Source organism: Loxodonta africana, chromosome 19 (assembly GCF_030014295.1).
Source record: "Loxodonta africana isolate mLoxAfr1 chromosome 19, mLoxAfr1.hap2, whole genome shotgun sequence".
Classification (NCBI taxonomy): domain Eukaryota; kingdom Metazoa; phylum Chordata; class Mammalia; order Proboscidea; family Elephantidae; genus Loxodonta; species Loxodonta africana.
Window position 1 is genome coordinate 7,646,861 of NC_087360.1, and position 22,568 is coordinate 7,669,428.

General features: G+C 43.0%; 1 protein-coding gene across 5 annotated transcripts in view; it reads left to right on the top strand.

The window, feature by feature from the left end:
• The first annotated feature begins 298 nt into the window (after window positions 1-298).
• Window positions 299-22,568, top strand: part of CLIP1 (CAP-Gly domain containing linker protein 1) — a 126,033-nt gene continuing 103,763 nt past the window's right edge. The window contains exon 1 of one of the 5 annotated variants that reach the window (XM_064272140.1): window positions 299-354. The gene's annotated coding sequence lies outside the window, so the exon portion shown is untranslated. Of the gene's footprint in view, window positions 355-15,561 lie in introns of those variants that run through there. The other 4 variants (XM_064272143.1, XM_064272142.1, XM_023539245.2 and 1 more) reach the window with 4 other exon arrangements.

Here is a 22,568-nt window from a genome sequence, read left to right on the forward strand (position 1 = left end):
GTTTCCCTCACACCTCCCGCCCTGGGAGGAAAATCTGAGGGGCGGGCTGCGGGCGCGGGGGTCGGGGTCGCGGCCCCCCGGTCGCCGAGGCGGGGGCAGAGGGCGGCCGGCGGGGGCGCGGGGGGCGCGGGGCGCGGGCCGGGGCCTGAGGCGCGCGCGGGGAGGGGCCGCCGCGGCGTCTTCTCCCGGCGGCGAGCGCCCGCCCTGCCGGCGCGTCACGCTCCTCCACGCCCCTAGCCGACGAGCCGGGAGGCGGGAGGCGGCGGCCTCGGCGGCGGCTGCTGCTGCGGAGGGGCAGGTGGCGGCGAGCGGCGGCGGCGGCGGGAGGCGGCGGGAGGCGGCGGCCGGCCAGCGGTGAGCGGGCGCTGCGCGGACCCTCTCCCCTTCCCCGTCCCCCTCGCGTCCCGCCTCCCCGGGCCTCTCCTGCCGGCGGCTCGGGGCTCATGGCCCGGCCCGGCGTCTGTGAGGGGCCGAGTCCCGCGCGCTGGGGCGCTCCCGAGGGGACCCCGAGACCTTCAGGGGGCGGCCCCGGAGGAACCAGGGGTCCCGGTCCTCCCTGCCGAGCCGGAAAAGTGGCCGGCCCTGTCGGCGCGCAGCCGGGCCTTCCCTTCCTGCGCCCGCCTCAAGATGGAGCTTGGACTCCTTGCCCCCGCGCCGCTCGGGCGCCGCTCCGCCCGGCCGCCCCGCTCGCTCCCCTTCCCGGGGCCGGGCGGAGTCGGGGTCGGCGGCCCCCGGGTTCCGAGGCCCGCAGGACCTGTTGCCCCGGGAGCGCCCCGTCACCTGGGCAGTCCCCGGGCCCTGGGCGCCGGTGCCGGCGAGCCGGGACGGAGGCACCGTGGCCGCCCTGGCGTGGCCGCCTGGCCCCGTGGCCTCCGGCCTGGCTGCCGTGGCTTTTGTTTTCCTCCCGAGTGGGGCTGTGGTTCTCGGAGAAGGTGGATGGGAAGAGGTGGGCACACAGCTCCCGGATTTCTGAAATAACTGGCCAGTAACCCCAGCCTCCTGCCTCGGCAGGACATGGGCTCAGAAGACAGATGACACTTGTCCAGACGTTATGGTGAAAGCCGAGCCTTCTGATGTCCCTAATTTTGCGATCCCGTGCTTCAGAAAATGTGATTTTGGTTTGGGGTCGATCCTGAACGCGGCTGTGTCTCCACAGCATGTGGCTTTTCCATTTGGCAGGATGGGTGCACTCTCCCCTCCCCCCTCGCAGCCCCACCTCTTCGGTAGGAAGAAATTATACTTTAAGCCTGTCATCGTTTTAGATACCCGTTTTTAGCAAAACTTGGGCGCCCATTATTGTGTTTAAAAAGGAGGGTGGAGAAGATTCTACTTTTTAAAATTCTGATTCAGCTGTCTCGCCTTCTCCTTTCTCTTTAGGGTTAGGACCCTTCCTGGCCTCTAAAGAGCCCCGGAAATACTAGCGTTGTTGCTGCTCTCTTTCAGGTTATGGTTCTGATTGTTTTATTATTGTGATTATTATTACCTGTAGGATCCATAAGTCAGAAGCCTGAATGTGTTTGACTTTTGTGTTTAATGATAACCTTTTGCAAGCATCCTCAGGCATGTTGTTCCTCAGCCTTGGGGCATTTTTCTTTGGAAATAATAGCAATTAGCATTTATTGAGGGCTTTCTGTGGCCAGACTCTGGGCAAGTCTGTGCTTTATCTCATTTCATCTCCCCAGCCCAATGAGGTAGGTGCTATCACCATCCTCATTTTATAGAGGAGACGTAGGTCAAGTAACTTGCCCAGGGTCACATGGCTAGTAAGTGGTGTCTGGATTTGAACTCAAGCATTCTGAGTCCAGTTGCCTCATTATTCAATTAGTATAGTGAGTCTCTGGCAAAGAGCAAAGGTGGCTTTTATTAAAGCGAAGAAACTGGGTGATGGCTTGTACAAGTGCTTGTGTTGGCTTTTTTAGGTTCAGAGAATGCTGTGAAGTATGTCTTAGGCTTCCTATAGGCCTGGTTCGAAGAGGTAAAATAGCACAACTGGGCAGGATCTGGCCTAGGTATTCTGACTGATAATTAAGACCTTGCCCTTCCCTACTTTTTCAATGATTGCTGTTGGTCCAACTTGAGGAGCACAGCATAAGCCAATCTGATTTCTGTCTTTTAGGAGTTTAGAATTCAGTGCTCTTCTGATTTATCCTTTTTTTTGGTCAGTCACATCCCATGTTGTCATCATTGTTAAGTGCTTTCGAGTCGCTTCTGACTCATAGCGACCCTGTGTACAACAGAATGAAATACTGCCTGGTCCTGTGCCATCCTCACAGTTGTTGCTGTGTGAGCCCCTTGTTGTAGTCACTGTGTCAATCCATCCTGAGGGTCTTCCTGTCTTTCACGGACCCTCTACTTTGCCAAGCATGATGTCCTCCTCCAGGAGCTGGTCCAACGTACGTGAGACAAAGTCTCTCCAACCTCGCTTCTAAGGAACATTCTGACTCTACTTCTTACAAGACAGATTTGTTTGTTCTTCTGGCAGTCCATGGTATATTCAGTATTCTTTGCCAACACGTAATTCAAAAGCATCAATTCTTCTTCGGTCTTCGTTATTCATTGTTCAGCTTTCGCATGCATGTGAGGCGATTGAAAATACCATGGCTTGTGTCAGGTGCACCTTGGTCTTCAAAGTGGCATCTTTGCTTTTTAACACTTTAAAGAGGTCTTTTGCAGCAGATTTGCCCAATCCATCATTTCATTTCTTGACTGCTGCTTCCATGGGTGTTGATCTCATATGACCCACAAATGAGTGTGAACTTACTAAGGATTGACTCTAGTACTGCCTCTGTTGGGGTTTTAAATCCAGTGGATGGTGTGTAACGGATGAATTGGTCCTCTTATACCCCATACAAAGGGAGGCCTGGTGGCGCAGTTATTAAGTAAGTGTTCAGCTGCTCTCCGAAAGGCTGGTGGCTGCAACCCACTAGCTTCTCCACGGGAAAAAGATGTGGTAGCCTGCTTCCGTAAAGATTAAAGCTTCGGAAACCCTATGGGGCAATTCTACTCTGTCCTATAGGGTTACTAGTAGTCAGAATCAACTTGACAGCAGTGAGTTTGGGTATATCCCATACAAAGGTAATCCCATTGCTGTCAAGTCGATTCCAACTCCTAGTGACCCTATAGGTCTGAGTAGAACTGCCCCATAAGGTTTCCAAGGAGTAGCTGGTGGATTTGAACTGCTGACCTTTTGATTATCAGCCTGAGCTTCTAACCACTGCACCGCCAGGGCTGCATACAAAGGTAGGTACCTTTGAATTTGTCACATATTGGCTGCGTAATGTTCATTATTATCCATAGATATATTTCTGGTCTTCCAGACAAGGGCAGGGACCTTGTCTTTCACTTTATAGCAGGATTTCTGCAGGGTTCTACAGAGTCCCATGTGCTCAGTAAATGTTTATTACTTAGATAATTGAAAATATGAGGTCCATAAGTTTCAAGGCCAGCTTTATAGAAGTAAAAGCTAAAGAAAAAAAGGAAACTAGTGTAGTAAAGCCACAGGAAGATGAGTTTATTATTTGTTAACATTAAAAGAAAACTTTGTGGAAACTCCCTGAAGGACTAGATTACTGGGCTGAGGGCTATGGGGACCATGGTCTCAGGGGACATCTAACTCAATTGGTATAACAGAATTTATAAAGCAAATGTTCTACATTCTACTTTGGTGAGTAGTGTCTGTGGTCTTAAAAGCTCATGAGTGGCCATCTAAGATGCTCCACTCTTAACTCATCTCACCCTGCCTGGAGCAAGGGAGATTGAAGAAAACCAAAGACATAAGGCAAAGATTAGTCCAAAGGACTAATGGACCACAACTACCATAGCCTCCACCAGGCTGAGTCGAGCACAACTAGATCGTGCCCAACTACCACCACCAATTACTCTGACAGAGATCACAATAGAGGGTCCCAGACAGAGCTGGAAAAAATGTAGAACAAAATTCTGGCTCACAAAAAAAGATCAGACTTACTGGTCTGACAGAGACTGGAGAAACCCGGAGAGTGTGGCCCCCGAACACCCTTTTAGCTCAGTAATGAAGTCACTGCTGAGGTTTACCGTTCAGCCAAAGATTAGACACAAAAACCCAGTGCCTTTGAATTGATTCCAACTCATAGCGAGCATAAAATATAACAAGACCAAAGGGGTGCAGCAGCCCAGGGGCAAGGAGGAGAAGGCAGGAGGGGACAGGAAAGCTGGTAATGTGGAACCCAAGGTTGAGAAGGAGAGAGTGTTGACATGTGGGGTTGGCAACCAGTGTCACAAAACAATATGCATATTGTTTAATGAGAAACTAGTTTGCCCTGTAAACGTTCATCTAAAGTACAATAAAAAAAAAGTCACGTTGTCAGTGAGGTCTCCTCTTATCACCCCATCTAAAATTTCCACAGCCCCAACCCTATTCCCAAAACTTTATATTCTCCCTTCCCTGATTTTTTTTTTCCCTTATCTTTTATCACTTTCTAACATACTACCTATCCAGTAGCTCCATGGGAGAAAAACCTGGCGATCTCCTGTAAAGATTATAGCTTAGAAAACTCTGGGGCTGTTCTATTCTATGAGTCAAAATCAACTGAACATCACCTAACAAAAAAACAACATACTAATATACATTTTATTTACTTAATTTATTGCCTGCCTCCTCTTCTTGAAGAAAGTTCTAAGTGAGCAGGGATTCTTGTGTTTTATTCACTCTGTACCTCCAGCACCTAGAACAGCATTTGGCACAGAGTGGCTGCTCAATAAATATTTGTTGAAAGAGTCTGAAATGAGACCAAATTATAGCCCATAGCTTCCAATATCACAACACTTCAACAATACTGCAAAGAACTGTAGGCTCGCCATGACTAATGAACAACATTGTCCTCTCTTTATATCAGAAAAAACACACTCAACCTCAGACCTCATGTGTGCAAGGAGGGGAGAGAAAAAGCCCATAACTTGGATAAAGTGGAAAGTTAAGTGAGGTAAAAAGACTCATGTTTGTTAACATTGTGTAGACAAAGTTTTATTATGTTTTTATTGTACTTTAGATGAAGGTTTACAGGGCAAACAAGTTTCTCATTAAATAATACACATAATGTTTTGTGACACTGGTTGCCAACCCCATGACATGTCAACACACTCCCCTTCTTGACCTCGGGTTCCCCATTACCATACTCTCAGGGTTTCTCCAATTTCTGTCAGACCAGTAAGTCTGGTCTTTTTTTGTGAGTTAGAATTTTGTTCTACATTTTTCTGCTGCTCTGTCCAGGACCCCCTATTGTGATCCCTGTCATAGCAGTTGGTGGTGGTAGCTGGGCACCATCCAGTTATGCCAAACTCAAGTCTGGTGAAGGCTATGGAGAATGTGACTTCTGAGCAGAGACCTAAAGGAGGTGAAGAAATCTAGATCCTAGAAGGAAGAACATTCTAAGAAGAGGCAGCAGCAAGTACAAAGTTACTGAGTTGGGAGCCTTGGGTGGAGTTGGGGTAGATAATTTAAGGCCTTGTAGGTTTGGAGCCCTGGTGGTGAAGTGGTTAAGAGCTCAGACTGCTAACCAAAAGGTCAGCAGTTTGAATCCACCAGCTGCTCTTTGAAAACCCTATGGGGCAGTTCTGCTCTGACCCATAGGGTCCTTAACAAATGTATGTGTTAAATTATTTAAACGTAGTAAAAGATACATAATAATTGTATACCATGTTATTAATTATTTTGGTAATGACAATAATGATGGTACCATTTATCAACTGGCCTAGTTGTGGGCTGACAACTTGTCTACCTTCTCTTTCTTAGTCCTCACGATAATGCTGTTGTCGTTTTTGTTGAGTTGGACTTCTAAAGAACCAATGTGTCAGAGTAGAACTGCCTCATAGGGTTTCCTGGGCTATAATTTTTATGGAAGCAGATCACCAGGTCTTGCTCCCACAGAGTCCCACTGGGTGGGTTTTAAACCACCATAATGTAGTACAGTGAAATCTGTGAGAGCCTTAATTCACAGGCACTGCCTTATTTTTCCTGGTCTTGCAAGTTTTCTCCCTTTGACAGGGTGCAGTCTTACCACCTTTAAAAAAAAAATTTTATTGTGCTTTGGGTGAAAATTTACAGAGCAAATTAGTTTCTTGTTCAAACATTTATGTACAAATTGTTTTGTGGCATTGGTTTCAATCCCTCCATTGTGTTAACACTCACCCCCTTTCCATCCTGGGTTCCCCGTGTCCATTCATCCAGTTTCCCTGTCCCTTCCTCCCATCTTGTCTTTGCTTTTGGGCAGATGTTGCCCATTTGGTCTCACATACTTGATTGATCTAAGAAGTGTGTTCCTCACGTGTTTTATTGATTTAGAACCTAAAAAAAAAAACCTAGTGCTGTTGGTTGAAAGGTGAACTTAAGAGAGCGGCTTCAATTATGAGTTAGAAGGGTGTTCAGGGGCTACAGTCTCAGGGGTTCCTCTGGCCTGTGTCAGATCAGTAAGTCTGGCCCTTTTTGTGTGTGTGTGAATTTGAATTTTGTTCTACATTTCTCTTGTTCTATCCAGCACCCTCTATTGTGATTCCTGTCAGAGCAGTTGGTAGTGGTAACTGAGCACCATGCAGACTGTTTTTTTTTTGTGGGTAAAACTTTTCTTGGGTTTTCATAATAGTCGTCTCAGTATTTGTCCTTTTGTGATGGACTTATTTCACTCAGCATAATGCTCTCTAGATTCATCCATGTTGTGAGATAGTTCACAGATCCATCATTGTTCTTTACTTTCACGTAGTATGTTCCATTGTGTGTGTGTACCATAATTTATCTGTTGATGGACACTAAGGGTGTTTCCATCTTTCTGCTATTGTGAACAGTGCTGCAGTGAACATGGGTGTGCACTTACCACTTTTCTATGGCTAGTTTCAGTGGAAAATAAAAATTTGGGTTTTCCTTGTCTGACAGGGTTCCGCCTTACATAGGTTCTGGCTTTTGCGGATATTACTGCAAAATGATTACTGCTAATGATGGGGGCATTGAAGCTCAAAGAATTTCAGTAACTTGCCCGAAAGGCCAACAGTTAGTGAATGCAGAGCTACATGTTGAATGCTGGCTTGCGTTCCTTTACATGTTACACAGAATAAGCTAACGGTGGCACCTAAATAAGTGTCCAACAGAAACGTCAGCCACAGTACTTGATGTGCAGACTTTCCGTTGAATGTATGCTTTCCTGTTTGTATGCATCTGTTCAGCATTTTTGCTCAACCCTGGGAGTCCTTGTAACTGACATCTGCATGTATAGCGTTATCCTGGAATTGTCCTCCTGACAGCAAAACCCTGGGTCCTTTTTAGTTAAAAGTTTCCTGGTTCAAAATCTGTTTGATACAACCTTTAGGTAAGTCCTCTCAGTGTTAAATGACATGCAGTGTCTGTACTACCCTGGATATGAATTTTTTACATAGCCATTTAGGGAGGCTCTAAACTATTATAGAGTCTTACATATTGTTAATATACACAGTGTATGTTTCCCATCTGGGTGGAGCTCACTTCGCGTGCTGTTTGAGTTATGCGTGCTTTTAGGGGAAACTCAGTGCAGAAGTTATGACTGATGATGGTCATGAAATTGTGACAACAATTTCAGGGAAGAACGACCTCTTCAGATTTCAGTCAGCGTAACAAAGGCAGGCTTTTTTTTGTGGGGTCGGGGGGAGGATGGGAGAGGCGTACATTGGCAGGCTGTAATTAGCCAACCTTGAATTTGGCTAGGACATCTGGGTTCATATAATATCCTGGCCCTGGCACCAAGTACCAAGGAATCTTGGCCACGATTCATAAGGACTTTTTTTTTTTTTTCGAAATCTCCATCTGGCACTTCCAGAAGGATAGATTCCACTAGCCCTGACTCAGTGGGTGGGTCTGTTTTTCCTAATTGTTGATCTTACTGTGGTCCAGCAACGAAATCTTAATTCTTTGAAAAATCTTTCCTGACCTTGGAATGCGAAGAGGAAGTAGTCCTATTACAGAATCCCTGTTGGGAAGCCTCTGAGTATCGCTCTCCCTGGGGAAATGTGCTCTCATTTACCTCTTCTCAGGAATCCTAATGAGACTACAGACGGACATTTTGCTGGCATAAGGCTTTATATAAGGATAAGTAAGATCTAATATACTTCCGACTTGAATTAAGTAGTTTGATATTTGTATTCTCCTCTGCTTACTTATGTCTAAATATGCCTTGGCTCCCATCCCAGTGTAACTCTGCCCATTTTTCACACTTAAGATTGCCAAGCCCTTGGTTTACTATTCCTTCTCCGAAGTTAAGGGCTTGAGGATCCAGATGGTCAGGACGTGCGGATCTTCCAAAACTTGAGTTCAATGTATAAAGGGAAGGCAACTTTAATGAGATTTTTTCCCCCGATTCTACATATCCCTTCTTACAATTAAGTAGTGACATTTGGCATGTTTTTCTCCTTTTTTTTCAGGCAACGTAAGAGATTATTTGGGATGTTTTCCTGAAAGTCTTTTAATTGAAACTTCTGATCTTCTGGCCTCTCTTTTTTTCCTGATTTATCCCATAAAATGCCTTCTTATTGGAGATGTTATGTTCTCACTCCTTACAGTAGGAAGGGGCCAGTTTAGACATTTCCTATTTAGACTGTAGAATAAATGTACTTTACAGGCAGGGTAATTTTTTTTACAGCTTAAGTGAAAAAGCTTTTATCACTGTTTCTTTCTTATGTGGATGACTAGAAAAAAGGTGTGTGTCTTTATCACATGAAACTATATTACCAATTTCTGTTGTAAGTATATATGGCTTACTTAGTTTATTACATTACGAATCTAGTAGTAGAGTCAAGTTTAGATTTTAGAGAATGTTTTCCAATGAAATTATTTTTTGATGTTCTTGTGTTTCTTTTTTCTCTTTATGTACCAGGTTTACAATGGCCCTTTTTTTTTTTTTTTTGCTAAAAAAAATTTTTTTTTAATCCATTTTATTACATCACAGTGATAGGATTTACAACACATAGGGAAATCATATCAGATGGTAAAATGGTAGACAGTTATACAGTCATACAAGGGAATCTTGACCTAGCCAAGTTGACAGATATTTTTTGGGGACACGATTCAATCCATGACACCTTGCTTGGCACCCTCACCCGCAGGGACACCTGACAGTATTCTAGAGGCAGCAAAGAGCTTTGCTTACAGAAGGCACCAGAATCCTCCAAACTGTTGACCAGACACAAGACTGCTTAGGGCTCAAGCATCAACCCTGAAAGAGAAGAAGAAAATATCTGCCAGATTCTCATATCTTTTTCAAACAGGGTGGGAAGCTTCTCAGAAATATTTCAGCCAAACCACACATCATGGATACCATTAGCTCCATCAGTGAGAACCCATCTGTTATATTCAATATGCTAAATAACGAGCCCCACTTTCGCCAATGGAAACCCATTTGGAACCTCCATTGAGGTCATTAGCAAAGTCTGTTGACCTGAGCTCAGAGATAAAGACACATGAAGAAGCCCGTGAGGGAACCACCTCAGGAGTGGGCTTTTTCTGAATAAATGCTGGGATCCACTCCCAGAGTATAGATTCCAGATCAGGACAAATGTGCCCCTAGAGTGGAACATAGATATAATGTCAACCTCTTTATACTGCAGGGTTTGAAATTAAATAATCTCAGTTAAAGTAGGCAGGGGCAGAGTTCCTCTGTGTTGGGAGGGGTGAGAGAGAAAGGAGGCTGGCAAATTTAATAATCTGATTAACCAAGAGTGATCTTATGCTTCATATGAGGACTGCCAATGTCCTATCAAATATATGTTAGCCTTTTATACTCAAGATTGCTTCAGCCTTTTTAGGGAAGACACCCAGACAGACTTTCAGCTTGGCTTGGGGATCTCAGTGTGCAGCTACAAATTAGCAGTTTCCTACCTTTTCCAGTGAGACGTCCCCAAATTTCAATAACCTCCCCTAGATGGGAAGCCCGAGCGGCACAGTGCTTAAGAGCTCAGCCACTAACCAAAAGGTCAGCAGTTCAAATCCACCTGCTGCTCCTTAGAAACCCTGTGGGGCAGTTCTACTTTGTCCTACAGTGTTGCTACATACTTTGTTGTTGTTAGGTGTTGTCGAGTCAGTTCCAACTCATGGCGACCCTGTGTACAACAGAACGAAACACTGCCCGGTCCTGCCCCATCTTCACAATCGTTGTTAAGCTCGAGCCCATTGTTGTAGCCACGGTGTTAATCCATCTCATTGAGGGTCTTCCTCTTTTTCGCTGACCCTCCACTTTACCAAGCATGATGTCCTTCTCCACGGACTGGTTCCTCCTGATAACATGTCCAAAGTATGTGAGACGTAGTCTCGCAACCCTTGCTTCTAAGGAGAATTCTGGCCGTTACATTTTAATAACATGTATTAGTTTTGTTCTTATACTATGTGTGCTTAATGCGTAGTTATAAAACAGCCACCCATTGCCACTGAGTTGAATCTGATTCATGGTGACCCTATGTGTTACAGAGTAGAACTGTCCATAGGACTTTCTGGGCTGTAATCTCTATAGAAACAGCTCTTCAGGGCTTTCGTCCGCTGAGCCGCTGGGTAGGTTTGAACCGCCATCCTTTAAGTTAGCAGACATCGCAAACCACTTGTGCTACCCAGGCTCCTTATATAAAACACACATGTACAAAAACACAGAAAAAAGCTAATTACCCATACTTCTACTGCTCCCTGAAAATAATTTTAATATTTTAGATGTGCCCTTCCAGTCCTTTTTTTAATGCTTTTTTTATAGTCGTGTCTGAATTTTTAATTAAAATTTTTTAAGTAATTAAAAATTACTTTTCACTGGAGCGTTTTCAGCAGAAGTATTGTCAGTAAACCATCAGTCTGTCGTGAGACAGATAAGAAGTTTGAGGAGCTGGATTTGTCGTAGCTCCACCTCTGCTAGTCCTGTGGCCTTGGGCACACGTTTTACCCCCCCCCAGTCTGCTTCTTGCTCTGTAAAATGGGGTAGCACCTGCCCTGCCTACCCCATGGAGCTGTTGTATGGATGAAAGGCGGGTGAAAGGTGGGCCTTGATGAACTGTGGGCCTCTAGATAGCACTGTCAGGTGGCAATAATGTGCAGGGAGTCCTAAAGGCTTTCCAGTACCAGGGAGGCTGAGGAAGACGAAGACTGAGGAGAGGCCAGTCCTGTATCACTGGTTGCCTTTGAGTCACCTGTGTTTATTTCCTGCATGGCTAGTTGTTTTTTTATTTTGTTTTTAACATCTTTTTAAATTTTCCTTTAGAACTGCCCCCTAGAGTTTCCTAGGCTGTAATCTTTTTTTTTTTTCTACTGTAGGTGAAGGTTTAGAGAACAAACTAGCTTCTCATTAAACACTTAGTAACCATATTGTTTTATAACATTGGTTACCAACCCCATGACGTATCAACACTCTCCCCTTCTCAACCCTGGGTTCTCTATTACCAGCTTTCCTGTCCCCTCCTGCCTTCTATTCCTTGCCCTGTTTTTAACAGCTTCATTGAGCTATAAGGAGCCCTGGTTGGAATCCCTGGTGGTGTAGTGGTTAAGAGCTACATCTGCTAAGCAAAAGGTTGGCAGTTCAAATCCACTGGTGCTCCTTGGAAACTCTGTGGCGCGGTTCTACTCTGTCAGAGTCAACTCGACTACAGCGCGTTTTGGTTTCGGTGGCACAGTGGTTAAGAGCTTGGCTGCTGACCAAAAGGTTGGCAGTTCAAATCTACCAGGCATTCCTTGGAAACCCTTTGGGGCAGTTCTGCTCTTTCCTATAGGGTCGCTATGAGTTGGAGTCGACTCGCTGCAAAAGCAACGGGTTTTGATTTGGTGGATGGTGTGGTAATCAGGCACTCAGCTACTAGTCTAATAGTCGGCAGTTTGGACTCACCCAGCAACTCTGTGGGAGAAAAGACCTGGCGATCTGCTCCTGTAAAGATTACAGCCCAGGAAACCCTATGGGAGAGCTGTACTGTGAGTCAGAATCAACTTGATGGCACCCAACAACAACATTGGGATATAATTCATATACCCTACAATTCATCCATTTAAAGTACACAGTTCAGTGGCTTTTGGTATTGTATGGATAAATTTACAGTAGGGCTTTTCAGATGAGTGTGACCAACAAAAGTGTCCTGAAAACCCCCCAGAAATGCCAGTTTATCCAGGGTTTGTTGGGTCTGTGAAGGCCTTGTGCTGGGTACAAGAACCTCTCTGCCTCTCAAAGTGAGACAACCTACCCTAGATAGATATGGGCTAAAGCTGAGGTGATGGGGCCACGAAGATGACCGTTTCATTTTACTTGGGTATGTAGGAACTAACACTTGTCTTTGGCTTTGATGGAGATGTAGGGATTCTAGGCAGGGATAGGTAAGGTGAGACATTCTAGGCTAGAGTGAGCAAATGGGGCATAGAAGTAGCATGCTGAGGTAATCGCAGAGAGCTGACTCTTCCACGGTTTGATGGCAGGTGATGGGAGATAAAACTGGGAAAAGATGTTTGGGGTTTTCTCAAGGAGAAGCTTGCATGCCCTGATCAGAAGTCCATCTTTTTTTGTAGCATCTCATCATCTTTGAGTTTTCTGCAAGTCTTTTTCTGATGCTTGGTCAAAATATTGGGTTATAGGTGGTAAGCATGAGTGCTGCTGGATGTACCAAGGATCTTTTGTTTAATAAAATATGTCAAAATATATTTCACATACCGTACAGCTTACCCACTTAAAGTGTACACTTCAGAGGTTTTTAGTATATTCACATAGTTGTGTAACCGTAATCAATTTTAGAACATTTTTGTCACCCCCAAAAGAAATGCCATACCCATTACCAGTCATTCCTCGTTTCCTCCCCCAGCCCCTGAGCCCTAGGCAACCACTAATCTACTTTATACGTCTGTGGATTTGCCTCTTCTGGACATTTCTCATGTAATATATTGGCCTTTTGTATCTGGCTTCTTTCATTTAACATAGTATTTTCAAGGTTCATTCATGTCATAGCGTATATCAGTACTTCATTCCTTTTTATGGCTGAATGATATGGTATGAGTATACCACATTTTATTTATTCATTAATCAGTTGATAGACATTTGGGCTGGCTCCACTTCTGGCTATTATGAGTAATGCTACTACAAGCTTTCATGTACAAGTTTTTGTGTGGTCATATGTTTTCAGTTCCCTTGGATATATACCAAGGAGTGAAGTTGATGGATCGTATGATAACTCTATGCTTAACCTAGAGGAACTAACTGTAAAACTGTTTTCCAAAGTGGCTGTACAATTTTCCAGTCCTACTAGGAATGATGAGAGTTCCAATTTCTCTGCATCCTTGTCAACACTTATTATTATCTGTATTTTTTATAATAGCCATCCTGGTGGGCCTGAGGTGGTAGTTCATGGTGGCTGTGATTTGTGTTTCCCTGCTGGCTAATGATGTTGAGCATCTTTTCATGTGATTAGTGGTCATCTGTATAGCTTCTTTGGAAAAATGTGCCAATTAACCTTTTAACTCCATTTATACATCGGACATTTATTGAGCACTTACTGTAGGGAGGCACTAACCTAGATGTTGGGGGTACAAAGATGGGTAAAACAGGCACGCACCCTGCTGTTGGGGAACCTGTAGCTGTTAACCTAAGGCAGGGAGAGAGCAAGATTTCAGTCCTTCACCTAATAGCAAATCACAATTCTGTCACTTTATAGAAGACTTTGAGCAGATTGTTTAGCCTTTTGGCACTCAGTTTTCTCATCTGTAAATTGGGGGCAGTATCTCCTTCATATGGTGATTGTAAAGTTTAAATGAATTAACGTATGTAAAGCATTTTAAATGATAGATCTCTTCCTTCTTTTCATTCCCAGGGTTTCTCTCCCACTGCCAAAGGAAGTCAGATTTCAGCTCCTCAACCTCTACCTTTGATTTAAGTCAGAATGGAGGAAAAAACCCGCTTTTACTAGTGTGGGACACGAAGACCTCTTTTCTTGCCATGTTTTAGAAAGTTAATTTGAGCGTATTTAATGAACAGTTGTCACTGAAGGGCTCGTGTTATGAGGGGTTAAATATTCGCGTAGAAAAGCAACTCTTGCTTCTCATGTCAGAGCTTGTGCTTTGCCCAATTTCAGGCTCTTCTGTATGTTTGTCATTTTTTATTTCTCACAGTTTAATTAAGGGTGGAATGTGTCTATCTAAGGTCTGGTAGAACTCCCTGTGTATCTGTGTAGAAGCTACCTAAACAGGTAAAAATGGCCAACATTGCAGTTGGGTTTTAAGATCCAAATGAAGCTAATTCCTACTTTGCACTCACAGCCTCTAGGGTGGTTGTACAAAAAAAAAAAAAAAAAGCTACGGACTTGTGGGTACATTTAGTGGAGTAGTGTCTTCTCTTTGAAATAGCCAGGGGCCCTGCAGTTTTGTGAAAATAGAAGCCTGGTTATTTTTTCCATTGTATATAAAGAGCTATGGCAACTATTAAATTTGTTCATTTGCCAAGCAAAGATGAGAAAGCTTCTATAAAGAGAAAAAAAGGAAAAAGCAATAAGGGAGTCATAATCCCTCTGTGAGTTGTCTTAGTGCCCTTTTCTTGTTCCGAACAGACAGCTGATGTGCTGTTTGCTTTTAGCATGGCCAGTGTCTGACTGTTTCACTAAAGGGCAAGCAACAATATGCCTAGTTTTCTTCCTTTGTGAAGATGGAAAGGGAAGCCAGTTTTAACTGGCCTATTCATCTCAGTGCTGTACACAACAGGTCAGAAACTTTTATACATCAGTATGCTTTCGGGTTAGCAGTCCTTAATCTGGAGATTGGGGTTTAAGCCCTAGATGGTTAAGTAGCTGTGACCTTGAGCAGTGATTTCACTTTTTAGAATCTGTTTCCTCTGGTAAAATGAGGAAGTTGAACTAGATTGCTCAGGTTGCTTCTGATTCTAAAATTTTATGATGCTATATTTAAGCACATTTGCTCCTTTTTACACATTAGTATAATTGGTTGCTGTGGACCTAATAAGTAAGTTCTTCTGGGAGATATTAACCAGGCCTCGTATTTTCAGCCCCTTTTAAGGCCTTCTCTAAGAGTGGCATACATCAGAGTCACAGGAATTTTGTAGAAGCTTTGCGTAAGTGAGTGAAATAACTCTAAATTATTCAGCTTCCGTGTTCCCGTTTGCTTTTAAAATTGTTTTGCAGATGTAGGAACTCTGGAAGGCTGTTTATTTTCTGCTTACCTAAGTTGTTGGAACGTAAAATAAATCTTCACTCAAACTGATCTGTACAGAGACATTCATTATTGCAGCCAGTTGCATCATGGCCCGGAGTTCCATCTTTAAAAAAAAATTGTCAGATGCCCCAGGTCTCTTTGCCTTGTTTTTTAGCCACCTCCGCCTCTTTTTTTTTTTTTTTAACTCTGGGTACAGCTTGTATCCTGTACTATGTCATGCACACTTAACGTTTAAAAAACATGTAATTTGCAAGCACAAAATACTTTTTCAAAGGGTTATGACTATCTATTAATGTTCTATCCTGACTTCATTCAGTAAACACTCTAGACTGAGTGTTTTATCACCTAGAGCTCTACTTCTCACTTTGATGGAAAGGTATTGTAAAACTTTCTATTTGCTTTCTGCGGGTTATTGTATGATATTCTCAAACCAACACTTAACTTTGATAGACTGATTTTGATAAATTGCCCTGTAAGTGTTCTACCAGTTAGAAATCAGAGGTAAAATTCCCTTGTAGCATTGTTTCAATTAAGGAGCCGGTTAATTTTCTGGCCCTTCCTGGCTGGTGTCAGTCCTTTGGTGTCTAAATGGGCTTTTCACATTGATCTTTTGAGCAAATAGCAACTACGTTATTTACTTATGTTTCATCTTTTGTACTTTCTCCTTGCAAGATGTAGGCAGTTTCCTTTTTTTTTTTTAATCTTGCGTTGATTTTAAAGCTGTTTGTGTCAGGCCTATTTAAAAAAGTCACACTGCAGTGTGTATGAAACATACATAAATATATATGTAGATAAATATCAGTGAAAATAGATCTAGTGGTCCTCTGATCCAGTAAGGCACCACGAGCTTAAAAAAGACCTAGAATCATGACTCCTGGATTCTTGAAAAACTTTTTGGACTAGGTATTATGGATTGAATTGTGCCACCCAAAAATAGTATTGTAAACTCAAACCCTTATACCTGTGGTTATTATTCCATTTGGGAATGGGTTTTCTTTGTTATGTTTATGAGACAGTACCAGTTTAGGGTGTATCTTAAATCAGTCTCTTTTGAGATATGAAAGAGAGTAAGCAAGAAATTAAGCAGAGCTGGGGGAAGATAGATGCCACGCCACATGAAGATCACCAAGGAGCCAAGGAACAGGGACCCAACCCCCCGCCCAGAGCTGACAGAGAGAGAAATCCTTCCCCTAGAGTCAGAGCCATGAATTTGAACTTCTAGCCTCCTAAACTGTGAGAAAATTAGTTTGTTAAAGCCACCCACTTGTGGTATTCTGTTATAATAGTACTAGATAACTGAGACACTAGGATACTTATGAAATCGGGGTGATGACAGCGACAGAATCTGTAGAGATGCGTTAGAACACTTGGTGGGGTTATTCAGGGGCTGAAAGTCTTTGAAGGATTATTGATGCTTATGAATACTCCTAATGACGGAATGATAAAAGGGATAGGTTGCATGACTTTAATATTCAATAAACATTTAAGAAGGAGCCCTGCTGGTGCAGTGGTTAAGCACTTGGCTGCTAACCAAAAAGTCAGCAGTTCAAACCAACTGTCCTTTCTACGGGGGAAAGATGTAGCTGCCTGCTTCTGCAAAGATTAAAAAGCAAATGAACCTACCCATTGCTGTGGAGTCAATCCTGATTCATAGCGACGACCCTGTAAATATTATACTCTTGGAAACTCTGTGGGGCAGTTCTGCCCTGCCCTGTAGGGTCACTATAGTTGGGATCACCTGGATGACAAAGCGTTTGGTTTTAATGGGAAGCATTTAAGTAATCTACATATGAAAGAGACACCAGTTGGAAACGAACAAGGAGCTTTCCCTTTTTGCGAGTGGAGACAGTGAGGACCATGTATTGAAGGATAGCTATGAGTGCTATGGGGCAGTTCTACTCGGACATACAGGGTTGCTATGAATCGGAATCGACTCGACGGCAGTGGACTTTTGGTATGAGTGCTCTTATCCTGGCACGTAACTCTGTAGAGTTAGTATAAGTAAGTCCTGTAAAAAGAAGGTAATTTATTCTAATACACTTGTTAGAGATATGGAGCTAAATGGAAGTGTTGACAAGCGGCACTGTAGTTAAGTTGGTAATTTTTACTTTTTAATTCCACCTGCATCTTCCATGTCTTCTTTTCCCTTTAATTTATTATTTTGCAATGTACTCTATAGTAATTATTGAAATGTATAAACTTAGCAGTACACAAATAAAAATTGTTACCAGCCCAGTCTTCATCTTCAGCTTGTGGATTAACTGCAAGTTTGTCAAAAGCAGTACAAAAATAACTTGAATGAGCTGAGAGAGAGGTATAAGACAACTTTCAATCCTTTTAAGGTCCTGTTTCTTCAGCCCAGTGGTCTTTGCAGAATGCTGGTGACCTTCAACCTAGACTAAAATGCTGCTTTTTCCACTTTATTTGAAACATTAAGTAGTGGTTTTCTTAATTTCATTTTTCACTTTATATAAGTGTTTGGAAACCCTGGTGCCATGGTGGTTAAGTACTGTGGCTGCTAACCAAGAAGTCGGCAGTTCAAATCCACCAGGCGCTTCTTGGAAACTCTATGTGACAGTTCTACTCTGTCCTGTAGGGTTGCTACCAGTCGGAATCGACTCGACGGGCAGTAGGCTTGGCTTTTGATTTTTATAAGTGTTTTTAGTTTGTTTGTTTTAAGTCTCAGGCCCCTGCTTCTGTATAGTTAGAAATTTTAGACCTTGTACTGTATCTCATTACTTTATGGTATTCCATTAAGGAGACCACTATTTCCAGATGCCTTGGCTGTTGGATAGATTAGAGAAGCAATGCTGCATCCTTTCAGGCATACGTGCCCCTTGGGAGGGCAGAGCTAGCTCTCTGAAAGGAGATTCTGATTCTGTCCCTTTCCACTTTGATGGGGAAACTGTTATCTTCCACTTCCCTGCATATGCTTATTTTTGACCAGAAAAAAACAAAACCAAACCCACTGCCATCCAGTTGATTCCAACTCACAGCGACCCAATAGGACAGAGTAGAACTGCGCCATAGAGTTTCCAAGGAGTGCAATGTGGGACAATGAAGCGGTTCTGCTTTTTCTTACCTGGGTCTTACATTTTAAATTATCACTACTAGACAGCAGCGGGCTGTCCTAAATCAGAGATAATTTACTAGACTTAGGAAACAAAAATGCAGGTAAGTAAAAAATGAAAAACTATACTAGATGGCAGTTCACAACAATAGACTGTATCTAAATCAAAGGCAGTTTACTAGTTTAGGGACCAACAACAGACTGTTTCTAAGTCAAAGGCAATTTAGAGTTTGTTGTTGTTGTGAGCCTTCCAGTCCAACTCATCGTGACCCTGTAGGGCAGAGTAGAACTGCCCCATAAGGTTTCCAAGGCTGTAAATCCTTACGGAAGCAGACTGCCTCATCTTTCTCCCACGGAGCAGCTGGTGGGTTTGAACTGCCCACCTTTTGGTTAGAAGCCAAGCACTTTAACCTCTATTCCACCAAGAGTCCTTTTACTAGAGTTCAGGGACCACAGTATCAGATAAGGGAGAAATGAGTAAGCAATGCTGCAGTCACAGTTACATCCTTGACCTTTTCCTCCTGCAGTTTTCCTTCCGGGCCCCCGAGCCTATCTTTTCCACCTGCTCTTCCCGCTCCATCCCGTGACCCTGCGTCCCTATCCTGAGATCAGAAAGCAGCATCCTGTGACCCTGCGTCCGTGTCCTGAGAACAGAAGGCAGCAGCTGACCGTGATGCTGCTTCGCTAGACTGGTGCTCTGCTCCCCTTTTGTACTTGAAATGCTGCCTCCTGCCGTTCTGGCCGTATGTCTGTCAGCCGCTAACTCTTCTGGCTCCTTTGTTGTGTCTTGAAATGCACTTTCTAAATATTTCATCTGTAATTCAATCTCTCACCCGTGCTTTGAGCTCTGTGTAGGTGTGTTTCCAAACTCTCACTGTCGAACTGTCAGTTTGAGGGGGCAGTGCCTTGTGCCACAAGCAGGGCTTCTTTATGCATTTATGCACTCCTGTTAAATAGGTATTTTAAGATTCCTTCTTTTTCCTTTTATTATTCTAAGAGGAATTAGTAAGTTTTATATTCAAGAGTTTAGATTTCTCTGTCTTTCACTCACACGTGTTCTAATAGAGTAGAAAAAATGAGTGTTGCATACCCAGCAGCATTTGGGATATCTGACTGGCAGCTTTATTATCAGTGCCAAGAGGAGAGCTACTTTATATTCAGTCTTAAAGGTAATGTCTAGACAGGCACTGTCCAGTACCGTAGCCACTAGCCACATGTGGCTGTCGAGCACTTGAAATGTAGTTAGTCCAAATTGAGATATGCTATAAATATAAAATACACAATGGATTTCAAAAATCTAGTATTAAAAAAAGGTGAAATAGCATAATAATTTTTACATTGATTACATTTTGAAATAGTATTTTGGATATATTGGGTTAAATAAAATATATTACTGAAATTAAATCCACCTGTTTCTTTTAGATTTTTATAATATGATAATTGGAAAATTCAAAATTACGTTTGTCTCATGTTATATTTCTGTTGAGCAGTGCTGTTCTCGAAAGTATAAGGCCTCTACAAATCTAATTCTCTAATTTGACACTTAAGCTCTTGTTATTATCACTCACTGGAGGTAGCAGTTGAACAGTTTGCCCATAATCTCATTGGCCAAATTCTTTTTTTATTAACGTAAATAGTTTTTAAAAATCAAATGGTTCCATAAAATTTACAATTTAAAAACATAGTCCTCACCTTACCCCTATTTGCCCTCAACTCCCACTCTTTAGAGGACAACCGGAAACCGTGGTGGCATAGTGGTTAAGTGCTACGGCTGCTAACCAAAAGGTCAGCAGTTTAAATTCACCAGCTACACCTTGGAAACTCTATGGGGCAGTTCTACTCTGTCCTGTAGGGTCACTGTGACTCAGAATGGACTTGACGGCAGTGGGGTTTGTTTTTTTTAGAGGACTATCACTTGCTATTTTTATATCTGTTTCTTCTGGTATTTGCTCTGTTTTTTCTAAATGGCACGCTTGTCTTAGTTTACTAGGGCTTCCATCACAAAATACCACAAAGGGTGTGGCCTTAAAGAACAGAAATTAATTTTCTCACAGTTCTGGAGGCAAGAAGTTTGAATTCAGGCCTTGGCAGGGCTGTGCTCTTCCTCAAGGCTATGTGGCCTAATTTTTTAAGAGACCTGTGAGGGCGGGAAACCCTCTAATACTGTCCTCTTCACCAAGTGCTTAGAGACTGAGATACAGTTCCGTAATGATTTAGTTGAAAATCACAGTATTGCATCATTTTATGGGTTCCTGTTTTGATGTTGAGTCACTTCCGCAAACTTTTTTGCACTCTTACTGTGTACCAAATCCTTTTTTTCCCTCTAAATTTTATTTATTTTGTTGTTGAGAGTATACACAGCAAAACACACCAGTTCAACAGTTTATACATGTCCAGTTCAGTGACCTTGATTATTCTTCTGATTCCACAACCATTTTTACCCTCCTTTCCTGAGTTGTTCTTCCCCCATCAACATAAACTTACCGCTCCCTAAGTTTCCTATCTGATTTTTTGAGTTGCTGTTGTCAGTTTGATCCTATATAGATAGTTCTTAAAGAGCATAATGCTCAAGGCAGAACTTTTTTACTAGTTAAGCTAAACTGTTGTTCTGTTTGAAGATGACTTCAGGGGATATTTTTGATTTAAGGTTTAAAGATTTTCTCAAGGCAGTAGTTTCAGGGGTTCATCCACCCTCCACGGCTTCAGAAAGTCCAGACTCTACGAGAACTTGAAATTCTGTTCTGCATTTTCTCCCTTTTGATCAGGATAGTCTTCTGTGGAATCTTTGATCAAAATGTTCAGTAATGGTAGCCGGGCACCATCCGTCCTTCTGGTCTCATGGCAGAGGAGGCAGTTGTTCGTGGAGGCAATGAGCCACACATTTTCATATTCTCCTCCTGTTCTTCACTTCTTCCTCAGTTGTTCCAGGTGAATAGAGACCAGTTGTTGTGCCTTGCCTGGCCACTTGCAAGCTTTTAAGACCCTAGGCACTATGCAGCAAACTAGGAGGTAAAACAGAAGCACTAAACATGTTATTAGGTCATTTAACTGGGATGGGATGTCCCATGAAACCAGGACCCTAAACCTCCAAACCAAGGAACCAAATCCCTCCAAACCAAGGTGTTTGGCTGTACATAAGCAGCCTCAGCAGTTACTCTTTTTTTTTTTTTTGTCATAGTTGTAAGAATATCAGTCACACAACTTTTGCCAATTCAACTATTTACAGGTATAGAACTTATTGACATGATTATAATCAATGGCTGTGCAACCCTACCCTTAATCAATGTGATTTTTCTATTGCTGTTCACCCCTTCCCCCTGACCCCTTCCAGCCCCAGGTACCACTGATAAACTGTGTTCTTTCTGCATTTGCCTTTTTAAATAAGTGAAGTCATGTAATATTTGTCCTTTTGTGATTGGCTTATTTCACTCAGCATAATGTCTTCAAATTCCATCCATACTGTAGCGTGTATCAAGACATCATTTCTCCTGCTGACTAAGTAGTATTCATTGTGTGTATGTCCCACATTTTGTTTATCCATTCATCTGTTGTTGGGCGTTTAGGTTGTTTCCACCTTTTGGCTATTATGAGTAGTGCTGGAGTGAACATTGGTGTACAAGTCTCTTTTTGAGTCTCTGCTTTCAAGTCTTTTGGATATATACCTAGGAGTGGAATTGCTGGGTCCAACACCAAATACTTATTTGGGTCATTTGGACGCAAAGACAAGTCAGATATCATCCCTGACCACGAGGAACTTAGTCACAGCAAGATATGCAGACAAGACAGCAGGAGTGTGATTCATCACTCTGTAATGGAAGGTCACACAGTAGCAGGCGTGGCCCCGGGAAGGGAGAGAGAGGGCAGGAAAGCTCCTCTGAAGAGCCCCTTCCAGGAGGTGAAGCTGCTGCTTTTATTCCTGCAGAGTCATTGCCTGTGTCCCCAGGAACGTGCTGGATGTAGCTGTAGAGTGATGGGGCTTTGTTGTATAAACAGTGGGAGTGAGGCATGAGAGGGGACAGCTCCCACCCAGGGACCTCAGGTTCCTTTCAGCTGGGGTACAAGATGTTTTTAAATTGGCCCCAGCCGGCCTGTCCACTTACTTTTTTAGTCTGCTGTGAAGACGAACTACTTCACCAGCCTTGTTTTACTCAGGAGTGAAAAAAATATGCAAATGTTCTTCCATTTTATTCAGACCAGCCTTTTCCAGCCTTTTCTGTGTAGACAGAAATAGTAATGTGAATGAAATTGAAAGAGGAACAACAACAACAACAAGAAAAATCGAGTAACTCGCCTTCCTTTAGTGGAAACAGAAGTCAGTTTGGAAAGCTACCGGAGTGTTGT